The sequence below is a fragment of the Erinaceus europaeus genome, chromosome 9 (assembly GCF_950295315.1).
Source record: "Erinaceus europaeus chromosome 9, mEriEur2.1, whole genome shotgun sequence".
Taxonomy (NCBI): domain Eukaryota; kingdom Metazoa; phylum Chordata; class Mammalia; order Eulipotyphla; family Erinaceidae; genus Erinaceus; species Erinaceus europaeus.
Window position 1 is genome coordinate 70,835,003 of NC_080170.1, and position 16,207 is coordinate 70,851,209.

The 16,207-nt window shown below is 48.4% G+C and overlaps 1 pseudogene; it reads right to left on the reverse strand.

Moving 5' to 3' along the window:
• Nucleotides 1–1,651: 1,651 nt before the first annotated feature.
• Nucleotides 1,652–9,810, reverse strand: LOC132540310 (cytochrome b-like; annotated as a pseudogene).
• Nucleotides 9,811–16,207: the final 6,397 nt, after the last annotated feature.

Here is a 16,207-nt window from a genome sequence, read left to right on the forward strand (position 1 = left end):
CACTTCTTCCATTTCACTTCCATAACTTTCAAATCAGTATACAAGCATGTTAAATTAATTTTACCATGATGTTTGATTCATGTTGATTTTACCATGATGAGAGTGTTCAGAGGCCTTGGGTGCTGAGGGGAGGAGGTGGCCTTAGGGTGTCCAGGGGTCTGGGGTGCTGAGAGGAGGGGGCCTGAGGGTGTTCAGAGGCCTGGGGTGCAGAGAGAAGGGGCGACCTGAGGGTGTTCAGGGGCCTGGGGTACTGAGGCTCCAGCTCCTGGTTCTGCTTTGCTCCTCTCCCCCCAGGCATCCGGGCCCACAGTCCATGTGCTTGAGGGCTGCCATCTCTCTAGCTTTGGGTGACACCTGCAGGAAGTCCATGGCTCTGTGGGGAAGCTAGGCTGTTGTGGGACGCTCGGAGGAGGTGCCTGGCCTACCCACCCCTGGCCATGGGACTCCCTCAGGCCAGGGCCACGCCTTGCAGCACCTGCTCAGGGCTCATGGGGCAAGGAGGGGAGGGGGCCGCGCTGGGCTCATGGCTGGTCCTGGTAGGAGCACAGCGCCTAGGGCGGCATGCACAGGAACAGGCAGAGCAGGAAGTCCACCACCAGCCAACCGCCCACCACTCCTCCGCACCCGCAGCTCGCAGGCCTGCAAGCAGCAGGCCACTGATACTGCTACCCGCCCACAGCCCACAAGAAGCCGCGCTGGAAGTCGAGCACATAGGCCTTCCGCTGTTTCTGGTGGACCAGCAGGAAGACGAAGTGCCAGCGACAGTGGGCCCTGGCTGCCCAGTGCGCCCAGCTCCAGATGCCAGAGGAGGAGCAACAGCTTCTAGCCAATCACTGGATTGCCCGCTGAAGCGCCCTATCAGACAGAGCAGGATGGAGGAAGGCACACCAGGGCTTGTCAGGGTGAGGCACCTGACTCCCTGGCGTCCAGAAAAGATGGTCGCTCAGTCCACGCGCCGCTCCCGGTCCTGGCTGGGCCACCAACAGTAAGTTCTTAATAATGTTCTCTATATTCTAATCATCTGCTGCCTATATAATAAATAAATATTTTTAAAATATTTATAAATATTTAATTTTTATAAATATAATTTATATTTAAATATTTATTATAATTATATTTAAATATGGATATTATATTTATAATTAATATTTATTGATATCAATGCTTAATATTTATAAAAATTGTAAATATTTATAATTTCCACATAGTCATGTAATCTTTTCCAAATTGTCTACCTAATAGTAAGATTTTGAAGATTTATTATAATTGATAAGATAAAAATTGAGAAGGAAGGGGAAGTGGAAAGGAAGAGATATATAAATCCTTGCAGGTCTGCTTGTCATTGTTCCTCCCCTATAGATAGGGACTGGAGGGCTTGAACCTAGCTCCTTGTGTATAGTAATAGTAAGTTTGTTCAACCTAGTGCACCAACAATAGTTAATTCCCATGGTAACTATTACATATCTATATGTTACATATCTATCTATATTCTTATAATATATGTATATTCAGGGAATAGTTTAAGTAAGAATATCAGCTTTGGGTGTTGATGTTAGGACTGTACTCTTTTCCTTGGTTGTCTCAGGAGGGTGTATTCCCACGTCTTTGGTTTACCAAACCAGTGTATTAATATTTGTACTACAAAGACTCTTCATTTAAGTATATAGTTTTCGATAAGGCCAATTAAAGGTATTAAGATAAGACTAGAAAAGAAGTAATAAATTGAAGCTAGTTGGCCAATAATGATGTATGGGTCTTCTACAGGTTGGCTTCGGATTCAGGTAAGAATTAAAAGGTCTGATACTAGTAGTCAGAAACCACATTGACTTATAGGTCGAAATGCTATACTTCGTTGTTTTGAAGTATGTAGGCAAGGTATAATAAATAAAATAAAGATAGATATGAATAATGCTAAGACACCCCCTAATTTGTTGGGGATTGATGGAAGAATTGCATATGCAAATAGAAAATATCACTCAGGTTTGATGTGTGGGGGTGTATTTAAGGAGTTAGCAGGGGTATAATTGTGGGTCACCTAAAAGATCTGGGGAAAATAATGCCAATATTATTTAAACAAAGATTAATGAGGCTATTCCTAGAATATCTTTTATAGTATAATAAGGGTGAAATGGAGTTTTGTCAGATTCTGAAATAATTCCTGTAGGGTTATTAGAACCAGTTTCATGAAGGAAAAATGGGTGGATTATTATGAGGGCAGTAATAATAAATGGGAGAATAAAGTGAAAAGCGAAAAAACGGGTTAGAGTAGCTTTATCTACTGAAAATGCTCCTCAGATTCTTTGTACTAGATCTGTTCCAATATAAGGAATAGCAGATAATAAATTTGTAATGACTGTAGCTCCTCAAAAGGATATTTGTCCTCATGGTAAAATGTAACCCATGAAAGCTGTAGCTATAGTAGCGATTAACAAAATAACTCTGATATTTCCTGTTTCTGTAAATATATAGGAATCATAATGAAGACCTCGACCAATATGTAAGAAAAGAAAGTTTTGTAGAATTCGTTTGCGAAACCATCTGGTCCAGGACTTTTTTGTTGGGGAGGTTCTTAAGAACGGTTTCAATTTCTTTGTCTGTGATTGGTGCATTTAGATTTTGTAGTTCTTCTTGGTTCAGTTTTGGAAGGGCATATGTTTCTAGGAATTGTTCCATTTCTTCCAGATTATCTATGTTGGTGGCTTATAGTTCTTCATAGAAGTTTTGCATGATTCGCATGGTGTCCTACACCAAAGTTAAGGACTCAGAGGAAGGAGGAGAAGAGTCTTGAGGTCCTGGTGCACGACGGTCGAAAAGTTGGTAGTGAGAGTGTCAAGAGCACATGAAAATTTATATTCATGTGTTAACAACTGTACAGTAATCCATTAAGGTCTCCATCAAGTAAAAATTAAATAAACACAGTAAAGACAATACCATCATTATTTGGAGAACATAGTAAAGACAATACTATCGTTATTTTTGAACATATTAAAAAATTGAGCATAGTAAAGACAATACTATCGTTATATAGAGACAACTGTTGAAAGTTTGTAAGTAAAAGTTTAATTAATGATTGACTTCTCAGAAGAAGAATCGTGTAATAAATGTGAAGTGATTTGGAATATTTTAAGGTTTTGTTTTTTAAATACCTATAATTTGTCACTGTGCTCTATTTTGCATGGCTTATAAGATCTTAGTGTTAATATTTTTGCCTGTGGTGCTATGGAACTAAAATTTATTTTTTATACCTCAGAAACAACTAATTATTACTGTCTCAATTGTGTCATTTTGGTATAGATAAGTTCAAAAAGGAATTACCATATGAATTATTAAACTGGTGAAACCTCCTTTCAGTGACAATCACAAAGTTATACTACTATGTTGAACATAGGTATCCAAAATATTTTTTTTATTTTTACTAAGGAAACACTGATAAAAAACATAGGATAAGAGGGGTACAACTCCACACAGTTCCCACCACCAGAACTCCATATCCCTTCACCTCCCCTCATAGATAACATTCCTATTTTTTAACACTCTGGAAGTAAGGGCCCAATATCAGAAGGTGGAACGTCTGGCTTCTGTAATTACTTCCCTGCTGAACATGGGCATTGGCAGGTCAATCCATACTCCCAGCCTGTCTCTCTCTTTCCCTAGTGTGGCGGGTTCTGGACAAGTGGGGCTCCAGGACACTTTTATTTTTTCTTTTCCTGAGCCTGTCATTTGATATGCAGGTGGATCCAACTTATTGTCTAGGGAGATGATGCCATGGCTGGAAAAAGGACCAGAAAGCTGGGTCAGGGAAGAGAGTAGCTGTGTTCCTGGGATGCCAGTCTGCACTACCTTCCTTCCAAGCCCTCCCTCCCAAATTCTGCCTAACCCTGCTAAGGCTGTGGGGAGAAAGCAAGGAGCCCAGGCAAAAAGAGTGCATTAAAAAGGCACATGTTTAATTTCCAGCAGGAGAGGCCACTGGCTGAAGGTACCAGGTGGCCCCACTGGAGTTTACAGTTTACACTTTATAATCTACAGTTTACATGCTTCTTTAGGGGGTACACAGAGAGTACATGATGGGGAAGAGTGCAGCTTCTTCTCTTCTGATGTGGCATCTGTAGAGTCCTCTGCCAAGTGCCGTCCTCCATGGTGCTGCTCTGGGGCAGGTGGTCGGTGAGAACTGTGGACTGTCTTGCACTGGTGCCGCCATCTTGAAGTGGAGCCTTAAGTCATGACCTGGGGAAGAGCAAGAAGGCCGCTTTTGGGCAGCCAAGTCTCCTCAGCAATGGGGGTAGGAGGAAGAAGAGGGAAAGTGGGGTTGTCCGGCAATGGGGTGAGAAGAACTTTAGACTAAAGCAGACCCACCCTGGGTGACTAGCTCCTCAGCCAGTGTACATCCTGCTCTCCCTTTACTGTTGGAACCCCAGGCCCAGGGGTCCCCCACTCTTTCTCACAGAGGAAAATGTTCCTTAAAGCTGAGCTCTGCCCACAGCACTCTCTTGTTATAGCAGCTTCAGACAGCAGGGGAGGAATCCCCTGTGGGACAAGGATCTGAGCAGCCCCCACCTAAGGCCCCCATAAGTTCCCCTCATGCTGGACCCCAGGGCTCTGCAGAGAAAGCACCGGGAACAGTGCTTGCTTCTCTGAGTCAGAGTGCTGTGTCCTCATACAGTATGACACCAGGACATAGTTACCTTCCCGCACCCTCTCAGCTACCTTCCACTGTGCCCTGTGACCACACTCAGATGTCTCTAAGGAAACCTGAGAAAGTCATGCAGCCTGTTTTGTGGCAGGTTAAGCACAGGTGGCACAAAGTGAAAGGACTGGCTTGAGGATCCAGGTTTGAGCCCCCTGGCTCCCCACCTACAGGGGAGTCACTTCACAGGCAGTGAAGCCGGTCTGCAGGTGTCCCTCTTTCTCTCCCCCTGTCTACCTTCTCCTCCTCTCTCCATTTCTCTCTATCCTTTACAAAAAGAATGACAACATTAATAACTACAACAGTCCAAGCACAGACAACAAAAAGGGAATCAATCAATATATACATATGAAAAAGAAAACAGGAGATGAAAGAAATGAATGTCCATCTCATTGTGTGTGGGTTTCAAAGGACTCTGCTGTGCAGGGTGAGAGGTCACTATGAGTGCCTTCTGGTGTGTCCCAAAATCAAACCATTGGTTGAGAAGCTCAGACAGAGGCCGGCCAGAGAAGCTGCAGGGACTGATATTACAATAGGCCAGGGAGGAAATCTGCTAGTTCTGGTCAAGATGCTGGGAGCCCAGCATTTCTGAACTCTGTCCCCAAAGAGGTGGGTGTGGGCAAGGGCTGATATTCACACATCCCCTTCCAAAGTTCTCAGACGTGGAAATTGCCCTGGTGCCTGCTCTGTGAGGCGTACCCGTGTGTGAGCTGGTCTTCATCTTCTCTGGTCTTGTCCACAGGGATTGATGGGAAGACAGGGTGAGTAGATCTGCCCAAGGCCACACACACCCTAGACTGGACCTGCCCTCCTCACTCTGCAGTGCTGCCTGCTGTAGGCCTTGCTGGCTTAAAACACAATGTGCTTGTCAGTTTTAATCAAATAGAGATGGGAATGAAAGCTGAAATAAAAAATAGATACCTTCCTGAGAAAACTGTGCGGTCTTCACTCGGCCCATGCTGGCTTCTCCGTGTGCTAGTGGGCACCCAGGTGTCCCTTAGTCCAGAGATGTGGTGTAGGCTTTCTTCCTCCTGCTGCTGCTGCCTCCCTGCTCCCTCTTCTCCACCTGGGTTAAGGAAGGTCATTGGCATGTGTGCTCAATCAGGCTCTGTCCTGGGGGTGGGGGGGTTGCATTCCACACCCCTCAGAGTGCACACCCTAACTCTGGGTGGAGCCTCCCAGGTGGGTGCTGGGATGCCTGCATTCAAGCCAGAGGGAAGGGACCTGGGGACAGCTCACTGCACTCACCTGGGTTGTGTTTGCCAGGCTAAACTTTTGCCTCTCCCTTTCTGTCTCTGGCCAGGAGCCTCACCTACAAGTGCACAGGTGGTTCCCCAGTCTGTACTGCTCTGAATGGGGCTAAGCTTAGCATCTCTGAGTTCTTCTGAGAGCAGTGTTCCCCACTGTGCTGCAACCCTGAGTGGAGCTTGGAAAGCGTTTTCTTGCTCATGTAAACTGGAATGAGTTTACACCTTTATGTTCAGAGATAATAATGATCACGGAATGCAGTAGGTACCTTGGTGTTGGCATTGGCAGTTCCTCCTTTACTACTTCTGTACAATGTCTGTGCTGTAGGTTGGCCGGATGGATGGATGCTGTGATCCCAGATCTGTGGGGAGGCTTCTCTCATCCCCAGTGGCACTACCTCACTAGCCTTTGTCACAATGGATTAAGGAAGGTCAAGGGAATGTATATCAGATGACAACTGGTAACCCCATTGCTTTTCTTCCCAAAGCAGTCCCAGGGGCTGCACATTGTGGGCATATTGGATCAATACCAGGGTAGCAGCCAGACTTAGAAAGGGTGGGCACCCTTATTGGGTACAGCCCTAGGCTCCCTCCCACATGAAGAAGGCAGGGAGAAGAGGCCTGGAGTTTCCTCACTGCACTCACTCCTCAGGTGCTCCCTGACTAACCCTCCTCCCTCACAGGGCCTCCAGGAGCAGGCAGGGTGTTTGGGGCCTCTTCAGTTACTCAGACGGGTGCAGGGGCTGGACCCCTACAGAATATGGAATCAGTGACAGCTCTTGCTCTGTGTGGGAATCTCTTTGGGTCCCTCCCTTGTGTGGAGAGTTCACACTACCAGAGTCGTGTGTCCATTTCTCTCTCCACGTCTCTGTGGCATGTTGTTCTATGCTCCTCTCCATTACACTCCACTGCCTGCGCTTCTAGGAAACCCTGCTGTAGATCCCACTGGTTCCACTGACACATGTCCTAAATCCTATGATACCCCTGCCTCAGGCCTGCTTGTGTGGATGCAGGTTCCTGGTGCAGGGAAATCTCACCGCGTCAACAGGAAGGATTATTTCAGTGTGGTACCATAATGGACACATGGAACTGGGACAGTGGAAGTATGTCACTAGTGATATTAGGAAGAAACATTAGAAAACATAAATGAGATTTGAATTCTTTAATAACTGTCATCCATCTTCAAGGAAATATTTCTCTTAATATGTGAAGGAAAAAGGCATCTACAGATCATCACCCTAGCACCTTTAATGTCAGGGATTGAACTTGGGAGCACTTACTTTGTCCTCTCCAGCATCAGCCAAGTCTTAACCTACTGGGCAGCAGTTGCCATATTCCATCATATGTAAGAGAAAGAGAGTCACATGCATCGGACAGTCATCATATTTGAGCTAGGAAATGACATGAAACCATTCATTTAATATATGAGAATGAATGTGCAAATGCAGAGGGGTTTCTCATGTTCTCAAATTAATACAGTGGCTTCTTTAACTGTCTAGAAAGCCTTTCCCATCTACATTTTGACCAAATCTGTTGTTCTTAGGTCCAGAAGGTGAACAACTTTGTTTTTAGTCTCTTCATCGCAGTGTCTGTCTTTCTGTCTTCTCTCTGTTTCCATGAGGCAGGCACTCCTTGTCTCTCCATCAGGTGTTACACCAGGACCAGATGAGTCCTTGGCTCTGAGGAATGGCTGCTGTGTGTTCTGACAGGGAGAGATGGGGGTGGCCATGTTGTGGAGTAGGAGGAGACAGAGAGTGAGAGGGTGACTGCATCTGAGCAGAGAAGACAACTCAGTAGTCTGTGTGAAGGCAACACTCACTGAAAGCAAACTTGAGCAGAGCTAAGGACCCCTTTCCTGGCTATTTCCAGAAATCTCTATGTGCATAGAGTTAATAAATTAGAAAAATTATGAGGCGCAATAGTTAGGTACCTTCCTGTTGGCATTGTCCAATCTTCATTTCTTTCTGATGCCCTGGCTGTGGTCAAGCACATCTGAAAGCTGTTGACACCAGAGCTGTGGGGAAACCTCTATCACCCCTGCAGTTGCAACCTTACTGCTTATGTTTGTCACCTGGGATGGATAACATTCATAGGTGTGTTTACAATATCAGGCTTGATCATCACATAAGGTTCTTTCCCTAGAAGCAGCACCATGGGATGAGTACTGTGGGCACTATTGATTGGATCTCTGGTGGCACACCACACTCAGCACTGGGCCCACAGCTCATACTCTGGTGTTCCTATTGAGTGCAGCTCTAAGCTCCCTCCCACATGATGAAGGTAGACTGCAGGGGCCTGGGAGCTCCTCACTGCACTTGCTCCTCAGCTGCTCCCTGCCTGTACCTCCCTGCACACAGCCCCTCTTGGAGAAGGCAGGGTGTACAGAGCCTCTTTATTCACTCAGGGGGCAGCAGGGGCTGAACCCCACAGCACCCAGGTTTTCACCTTGCAGTGCTAGCACTTTCTCTGTTGGCGAAGGTTCTCTGGTCCCCTGTTAGTAGGAAGAACTCACTCTATCAGACTCGGGGGTTTGCTTCTCTCTTCAGGTCTCTTTCCAAGCTGGTATCTGCTCCTGTGGTCTGCCTTCCACTGCCTGTTGTCCTAGTGACCCTCCCGCCAATGCCACTGACCCCGCTGTCAAGTGCCCTAAAGCCCATTTTCCTACTGTCCTGCCTACTGGTACGGCCAGAGGCCCTGGGTGTGTCACCAGTGATATTAGGAAGGAAATAGTAGAAAACGTGAATGAGATTTGAATTCCTAAGTTCCTTCCACACATTTTCAAAGATGTATAATTTGTCTTACGTATGAGGGAGAAAAATCTGCCCAGGCCACTGCTCTGGCACATGTGATGTCAAGGATTGGATTTGGGAGCACTTCCTGTTTTCTTCAACTCCATGCAAGACTCCACTTCCTGGCCTCCAGTTTCCATATTCTGTCATTTATAAGAGAGAAAGAGTGACCTGCATATCACAATCCTGCCAGAGCTATGAAATGACATAAAGTTGTGTATTTCACTCAATGTGTGATAGAAGAAGTATAAATCCAGAGGTATTTCTCATGCTCTCAGATGAATGCAGACCCTTCCTTCACCAGCTAGGAAGGCTTAACTGTCTACACTGGTGTGTTGCACAGCCTGAAGGTGTACAATCTGCTCCTAGTTTATTCATCCCTTTCTGGCATTAGGTCATCTCTGTTTCTCTCTGTCTCTGTCTCTCTCTGTCTTTCTCTCAGTGGAAGGCCCTCTTTACTCTTCCTAGGATGAGACCCCAGCATCATAGGAGTCCTTGTCTCTTAGGAAGGCCTGTATGTGTGCTCGCTGATATGCAGAAAGGTTGTTGGCTGTGTTGGGAAGGAGAAGGGTTAGAGTGGGTAGCTGGACCTTAGTAAAGATGACAATTCATGAGTTTGTGTAAAGCCTGTTCCTGAATGAATCATGTAACCAACACCCTAGGCATATTCTGCAGAGGTTGCAGCCCTCCTTGTCTCTGCCCAGCATGCTCACCAGCCAGGCTCTATATGGAGTCACTCAGGCTCTCCAGGTTGTTATAGGAGCTTCCATTAAGGGTGATTTAGCACCTGGCAGTGCAGTGTTTCCCACCGGTATTTAATTTGAGTGGAACGAGGGACCTTTGTTGGGGCTAATTTTAAGTGCATTGTGCTTATGTCAATTTTAAATGTTTAGAGACCAAAAAGATCACAAAATACCATAGTTACCTTCCTGATGGAATTGTCAAATTTCCTCTCATGCTGACTTTTGCTTGTGCTGAAGGGAACCAGGATGTTGGTGACCTCACAGCTGTGAGGAGGCCTCTCTCCCACCTGCTGGTGTCTCACTGCATAATCCCCTTCTCACCTGGGATTGAGGAAAGCCATGGGCATGTTTACCAGATCAGTGCTCATAACCTCTATGTTTTTGTTCCAAAAAATGGTACAACTGGCTGAGGTTGTGAGAACATTGCCTTTTGCCCTGGGTGACTTGTCACACTCAGCAGTGAGTCCACAGCTTATCCTCTGGGAACTCTTAGTCTGCATTGCTCAAGGCACCCTCCCACATGATGAAGGCAGAGAGAAGGGGCCTCTTGAGGTGCTCAGAGGGGTGCAGGAGCTGAGCCCTCACAGAATATGTGGCCTTCCTGCACTGTAGGCTATTTCTCTGTGGGGGAAATTCCACTGGTCCCTTTTCAGTGTGAAGAACTCACTCTACCAGAGCCAGGTGTCCACTTCTCTCTCCACATCCCTGTGGCAGCTCCTCTCTGCTCTTCTTACTTGTCCAACAATGCCTGCTCTCTTGGAAGTCACTGGTCCTACTGACAGGTGCCCTTCAGCCCCTGTTACCCTGGCCCCTGGCCTGCTGGTGTGTTCAGAGGCCCAGCAAACAGGAGACTCAATGCAGTCTGCATGCAGAATTATTTCACTATAGGCACCAGAATCAACCCATCTAGTAGGGGGCAGTAGCAGTGTGTCACTAGGGAAGGTATGAAGGAAATATTAGAAAAGCATAAAAGAGATTTAAATTATTTAATAGCTGATAGACATCTTCAAAGATTTATTACTTGTCTAATGTGATGGAGAGAGACCTACACAGACAATCCCTCTGGCACATGTGGTGTCAAGGATTGAATTTGGGAGCACTTACTTTTTGGTCCAACTCCAGCCAAGGCTCCACCTCCTGGGCTGCAGTCCCATATGCTGTCATATATAAGAGAAGCAGAGGAACCTGCACATTACAGCAATCTTTTCAGTGTTAGGAAGTGATATAAATGCATTCATTTAACTGAATGTGTAATAAGAGTACAAAGGCAAATCCAGAGAGGCTCTTAGTTGAACACATACTCATCCGTTGCTCAGTGGGAAGCCTTGACCATCTACACTTTGGGAGTAGTTTGAATGGTGACCAGAAGCTGTACATCTTTGCTAGTACTCTCTTCTTAACTGTGCTTCGTATATCTCATCTCTCTCTATTTATCTCTCTTGCTCTCTCTCTCTCTCAATCTCTATCTCTCTACCAAGGACTCTTGATTGTACTCCCTGTGTAGGTTCCAGGACCAGAGTAGGTCCTGGATCAGAAGAAGAGCTGAGTGAGTGTGTACTAATGGGGAGACTGGAGGATTGCTGTGTTGTGAGAATCAATACCTGAGTTAAAATAAAACTCAAGGGTCTGTGTGAAAGCTACTTGTGAGTCAGGATCCACCCTTTCAGCTGTGTGCTGCCCAGAGAACACCCCTCCTGGACTCTGCCCAGGATGCTCATCAGCCAAGTGCCCTGTAGAATCGCCCAGGGTCTCTAGGAAAACACTGTGTATCTGTGAGTATTTCTGGACTTCTGAAACTTGCTCATTAGTGCTACCACACTAAAACTGCTAAGGCAGACTTAGTCTGATCTCTCCACCAGTAATCGCTAAAATGAGTCTGTGTAAGGCTGAACTGTCCTGCATGTAGGCTGTATTTGTTTGGTTTGAGATTCACACTGTACATGGGCTTCCTCCCACTCAGAATAGAGGGATCAGAGGAGCATCCCCTAGACACTTACTGAGCAGGTCTTTTCTGAGGTTCTCCAGGTCACTCTAATCTGGTGTGTCCCATGCTGCAGATGATGCTCCTGGGGGTGGGGAGGCAGACTGGCCACAGTCACAGGGTACAACTAGCATCAGCCCTGCACCTGAGTCCCTCCAGAGCCCCAGCTGCTGGCCACACTGCCCTGCAAGTCCGCTGCTCTACAGGTCACTGTGTTCAAGACCAGATGTTGCACCCTGGTCCACACCCCGGGGGGAAGCTGCTGGTGTCTCTCTCCCTATCTATCTCCTCCTGCCTTCAAAGTTGCTATTCCAGGGAAAAATATATAAATAGGGCCACCAGGATAATGGGGGGTGGTGTCACTGTGCAGGCATCAAGCCTGGTGGCAAGAAATTAAAGCGTAACATGCAAGTGGATGCCAAGCCCCTACAGGCTTCTGTTGACTATTATCTATATCAATACTTTATTACATACATGCATCAAAAAATGGAGAGCAGAAAATAAGACTACTACCAGGAGCAATGTGTAGCATTGTTAAGGAACCAAGTCCCAGCAATGACCCGGAAGTATTGAAATAAAAAGTTCATACAATAAACTAATGGTAGACACAATAAAAAATAAAATATGCTTTATTCTAGTAAATTAAAAATAGATATAGTAATAACTAAGTAAAATAACGAAAAAACCCAAATGAAAAAAAGTTGAATTGAAAAATAAATTTAAATAAAGAACAAAAATCAAACAATGTTGGTGGCTGTCCCCCTGGTTAACCACACACATTGCCACATGACAGTGTGTGTGGATCTGAGTTCCAGCTCCTGCTCCCCACCTGCAGGGAGAAGCTTCAAAATCTGTGAAACAGGTACAGCAGGTGTCTTTTTCTTCTTATCTAATTCCCTCTCTTCTCTGAGTTTAAGTCTATCAGATAAAAATACAATAAAATAAAATCATCCCAAGACATGTAAGCTAAATGTGCAGAGCCGCCAGGCCAGTGATGAGGGTGTGGATTTCATAGTCATCCCGGCTCCCAGCTCTGGACTTGACTGTGGGAGTGGTCTTTGGAGGGGCTGCAGCACTTGCAGGGAGACCTGCAGATGAAGGGGCAGGAAAGGCGGGGACCCCAGTTGGGGTTGTGTTGGTCTGCCTGGGTCTGCAGTCAGAACTTGAAGCTCTGAGGCCCTTCCTCATAGAGACCCCAGGTTTGGACTGGGCAGTGGCAGAGTGACCCTGGGCCACAGTCCCAGGAATGCTCGGATGGGTTAGGCTCAGAGCCTGCATCTTACTTATAATTGAAACCAAGTCACTGGAGACTCTGGTTCCAGCAGCAGAAAGGCTTGAGTGAGCTGCCCTTCCAGACAGGATGGGAACCTTAGGACCTGCCCCCAGGGCACCAGAAGTGGTGACTCCAGATGGAGCAGTGGTGGTTTTCCTTCTGGCAGACCTGGCTGATCTGTGGTCCACCCCACCCAGGACCCAAGATGTGGACAGGGCAGTGGGTAAAGGACCCTGGGCCACAGTCAGCCCTGTGTTGGTGTCACTCAAGCTCAGAACTTGTAGCCTACTGATAAGGAAATTCAGGTCACTGGTGACTCTGGTGCCAGAGTCAGGAAGGCTTGAGTGAGCTGCCCCTCCAGACAGATTGAAAATATTCAAGGGACCTGCTCCCAGAGCACCAGGAGGAGTGACTCTAGATGGTGCAGTGGCAGATTTCCTTTTCCTGTCCTCCCTGCAGGCCCTGTGTTCTTTCCCATGCAGGGCCCCAGAGGAGGACAGGGCAGTGGCTGAGTTACCATGAGCCACAGTCCCTGCAGTGCTGGCATGATTAAGGCTCAGAGCCTGCAGCTTCCTTATAGCTGGCTTTATGTCTCCAGTGGCTCTGTTGTCAGCACCAGGAATGCTTGTGTGAGCTGTGCCTCCAGACAGGTTGACAGTAATAGAGGGACCTGCTCCCAGACCACCAGAAGCAGTGACTCCAGATGGTGCAGTGGTAGATTTCCTGTTCTTGACTGTTCTACGCACTCTGTGGTCTTTCCCACCCTGGTTCCCAGAGGAGGACAGAGCAGTAGTCATTAAACCCTGGACCACAGTCCCCGGAATGCTGGCATGGGTAAGCCTCACAGCCTTCAACTTACTGTTAGGTGACTCCAAGTCACTGGTGTCTGTGGTGCAAGCACCGCGCATGCCAACTTCAGATGGTGCAGTGGTGGACTTTCTTTTCCTGTGATACCTGCCGGCCCTGTGTTCTTTCCCACCCAGGGATCCAGAGGAGGACAGGGCAGTTGTTGAGTTACCCTGGCCCACACTCCCCATGTTGGTCGAGTCCCCCATGATCAGTGTCTGCTGCATGGTGATAGCACCCACTCTCCTGTCTCCAGCATTGTGTAGGCTGCTATCTCTTGTCCCTGCAGAAGTGGTGGGAATGCCTGAGGGGGCTGCAGCCTGCACAACAGCAGATGTGGAATGGCTGTTGGTTTTTGCCCCCACGGTGGGCAATGTAGTGCAGGAGCCCCAATTACCTGGGGTCACCATGGAGGAGGGCCCCCCATCTGCTCTTGTGCTGGAGGGTGCTCCACTGGAGGGACCACTGGCAGAGGTAGGGGTCCTGGAATCCTTTCCTGATTGGCCCCCAGGTAGCACCTGCACAGGGGATGACTGGACTGTGCCCTGGCTTCCCTGTGTGCTGGAACGATCTTGCTTTGGGACCTGAGGGGTGCTCATGGCAGTGCCCCCATCACCCCTGTTGCTGTTGCTGTTGCTGGGGTCTGCTCTGGACACTGTGGTGGGAGCAGTCCCTCCTATGGCCTTGGGCCTGCCAGGGTAGACCTCTGCCATGTAGATGACAAATCTAGGGATAGTACTCCTGGCTGTGGGGGTCTGCTGCATCTGTGTTGGGTCAGTCTCAGAGCTGGGGGCTTTGGAGTCCATTGCACCCAGGGCCCCAGAGGAGGACAAGGCAGTGGCTGAGGGACGCTGGGTCGCAGTTCCCTGTTTGGAAAGATCATGGCTCAGAGTGCCTGTGTGAGTCCCTCCATTGTGCAGGTTGGTGATACCTGTTGCCCTTGCATAAGTGGCAGTGCCAGCATTGCCATCAACCTGGGCAGTTGCAGACTGGGGCTGGCTACTGGTTTGTGCCCTCACCATGGGTAGTGTAGAGCAGTAGCTCTGAGTCACTGGGGGTGCAGTGGAGTTGTGGGGAGCAATGCCTGCCCTGGAGGAGGGCACCCCACTTGCTCCTGTGCTGGAGTGTGCTCCACTGGAGGGACCACTGACAGAGGTGGGGGTCTTGGCATCCTTCCCTATGTGGCCCCCAGGGAGCACCTGCACGGGGGATACCTGAACTGTGCCCTGGCTCCCCTGAGTGCTGCAAGGATCTTGGCTTGGGACCTGAGGGTTGCTCATGGCAGTGCTTCCATCACCCCTGTTGCTGTTGCTATTGCTGGGGTCTGCTTTGGACACTGTGGTGGGAGCAGTCACTCCTATGGTCTTGGGCCTGCCAGGGTAGACCTCTGCCATGTATATGACAAATCTAGGGACAGTATTCCTGGCTGTGGGGGTCTGCCGTATCTGTGCTGGGTCAGTCTCAGAGCCAGACCCGGGGGCTTTGTAGCCCATTGCACCCAGGGCACCAGAGGAGGACAAGACAGTGGCTGAGGGACCCTGGGACACAGTCCCCTGCTTGGAGTGAGCGTGTCTCAGGTTGTCTGAGTCACTCCCCCCACTGGGCACAGTGATGTGTGCTGTCCCTTTGGAGGGGGCTGTAGTGCTGGCATCACCAGCAGCCAGGGCAGCAGCAGAGGAGGGAATGCTCCTCTTCTGGGCTCCCTTCCTAGGAGCTTTGGTTGAAGACCCCTGTGCGCCTCTTGGTGCAGCCCTGCCCACAGTGACCTGCTGGACCTCTGAGCTGTCAGAGGAGGCATGGCTTCTTTTGGAGGCTCTAGTATTAGGTCTTGTGCCTCTGCTCATCTTCTGCCCAGAGGTCCCAGACATGTCACCCTGTTCCGTGATGGGTAATTGGGGAGGACACACCCCAGAAGGAACCTTGAATTGCTTGGCCACTGAGCTGGAGTAGGATCTGAATATTCCAGTGGTAATATCTCCGCACAGGTGTGTGTGCGTGTGCGTGTGCGTGTGCGTGTGCGTGTGCCTGTGTGTGTGTGTAAGGGGCGGGACCCAAATGTGGCCCAGAGAGGCCAACTCTCCCCTCGCCTCCCCCGCCCCTTAGTGTTCCTGTTCACCTGATATAGGTGCTTTTGATCGCAGGACAAGTCCTCAGTTTTTGAATAAAGGGCAGGAGGGAGCAGTTCACCACCTAAGGATCAGACCTGGAGAGAGTAATCTATTGATCAGAGGTCAGCTCAGAATCAGAGATGCCAACTGCTTGACCTGTTGCCAGGAGACCAGTGGAAGCTGCTGGCCTGGGCAGCCCATGTCCAGTGGAGGTGGGGGCCTGGGGGAGGTCATCCAACAGAGACAGTCTTGGACTACACGGACTGTCTGGGTGCTGGCCTGGGTGGTGACAGGCCCTCTGAAAGAAGCATGTCCCCTCCCCCTGCAACAACCCCAACCTATACTGGGTGCTTGAGGGACAGCTTTTCTTACCCCCCCCATCTGAATGTGGCACTGTCCCAGTGCCCTGTGATTGGTGGAAAGTGTTTTTTTAATGTCAGCTCAGGTGATGATGTTCCACTAACTATCCCTCCCCCAACCCATGGTAGGAATGTTCCACTTTTTATTGGGCACATTTGCACATCTGATACATAGGG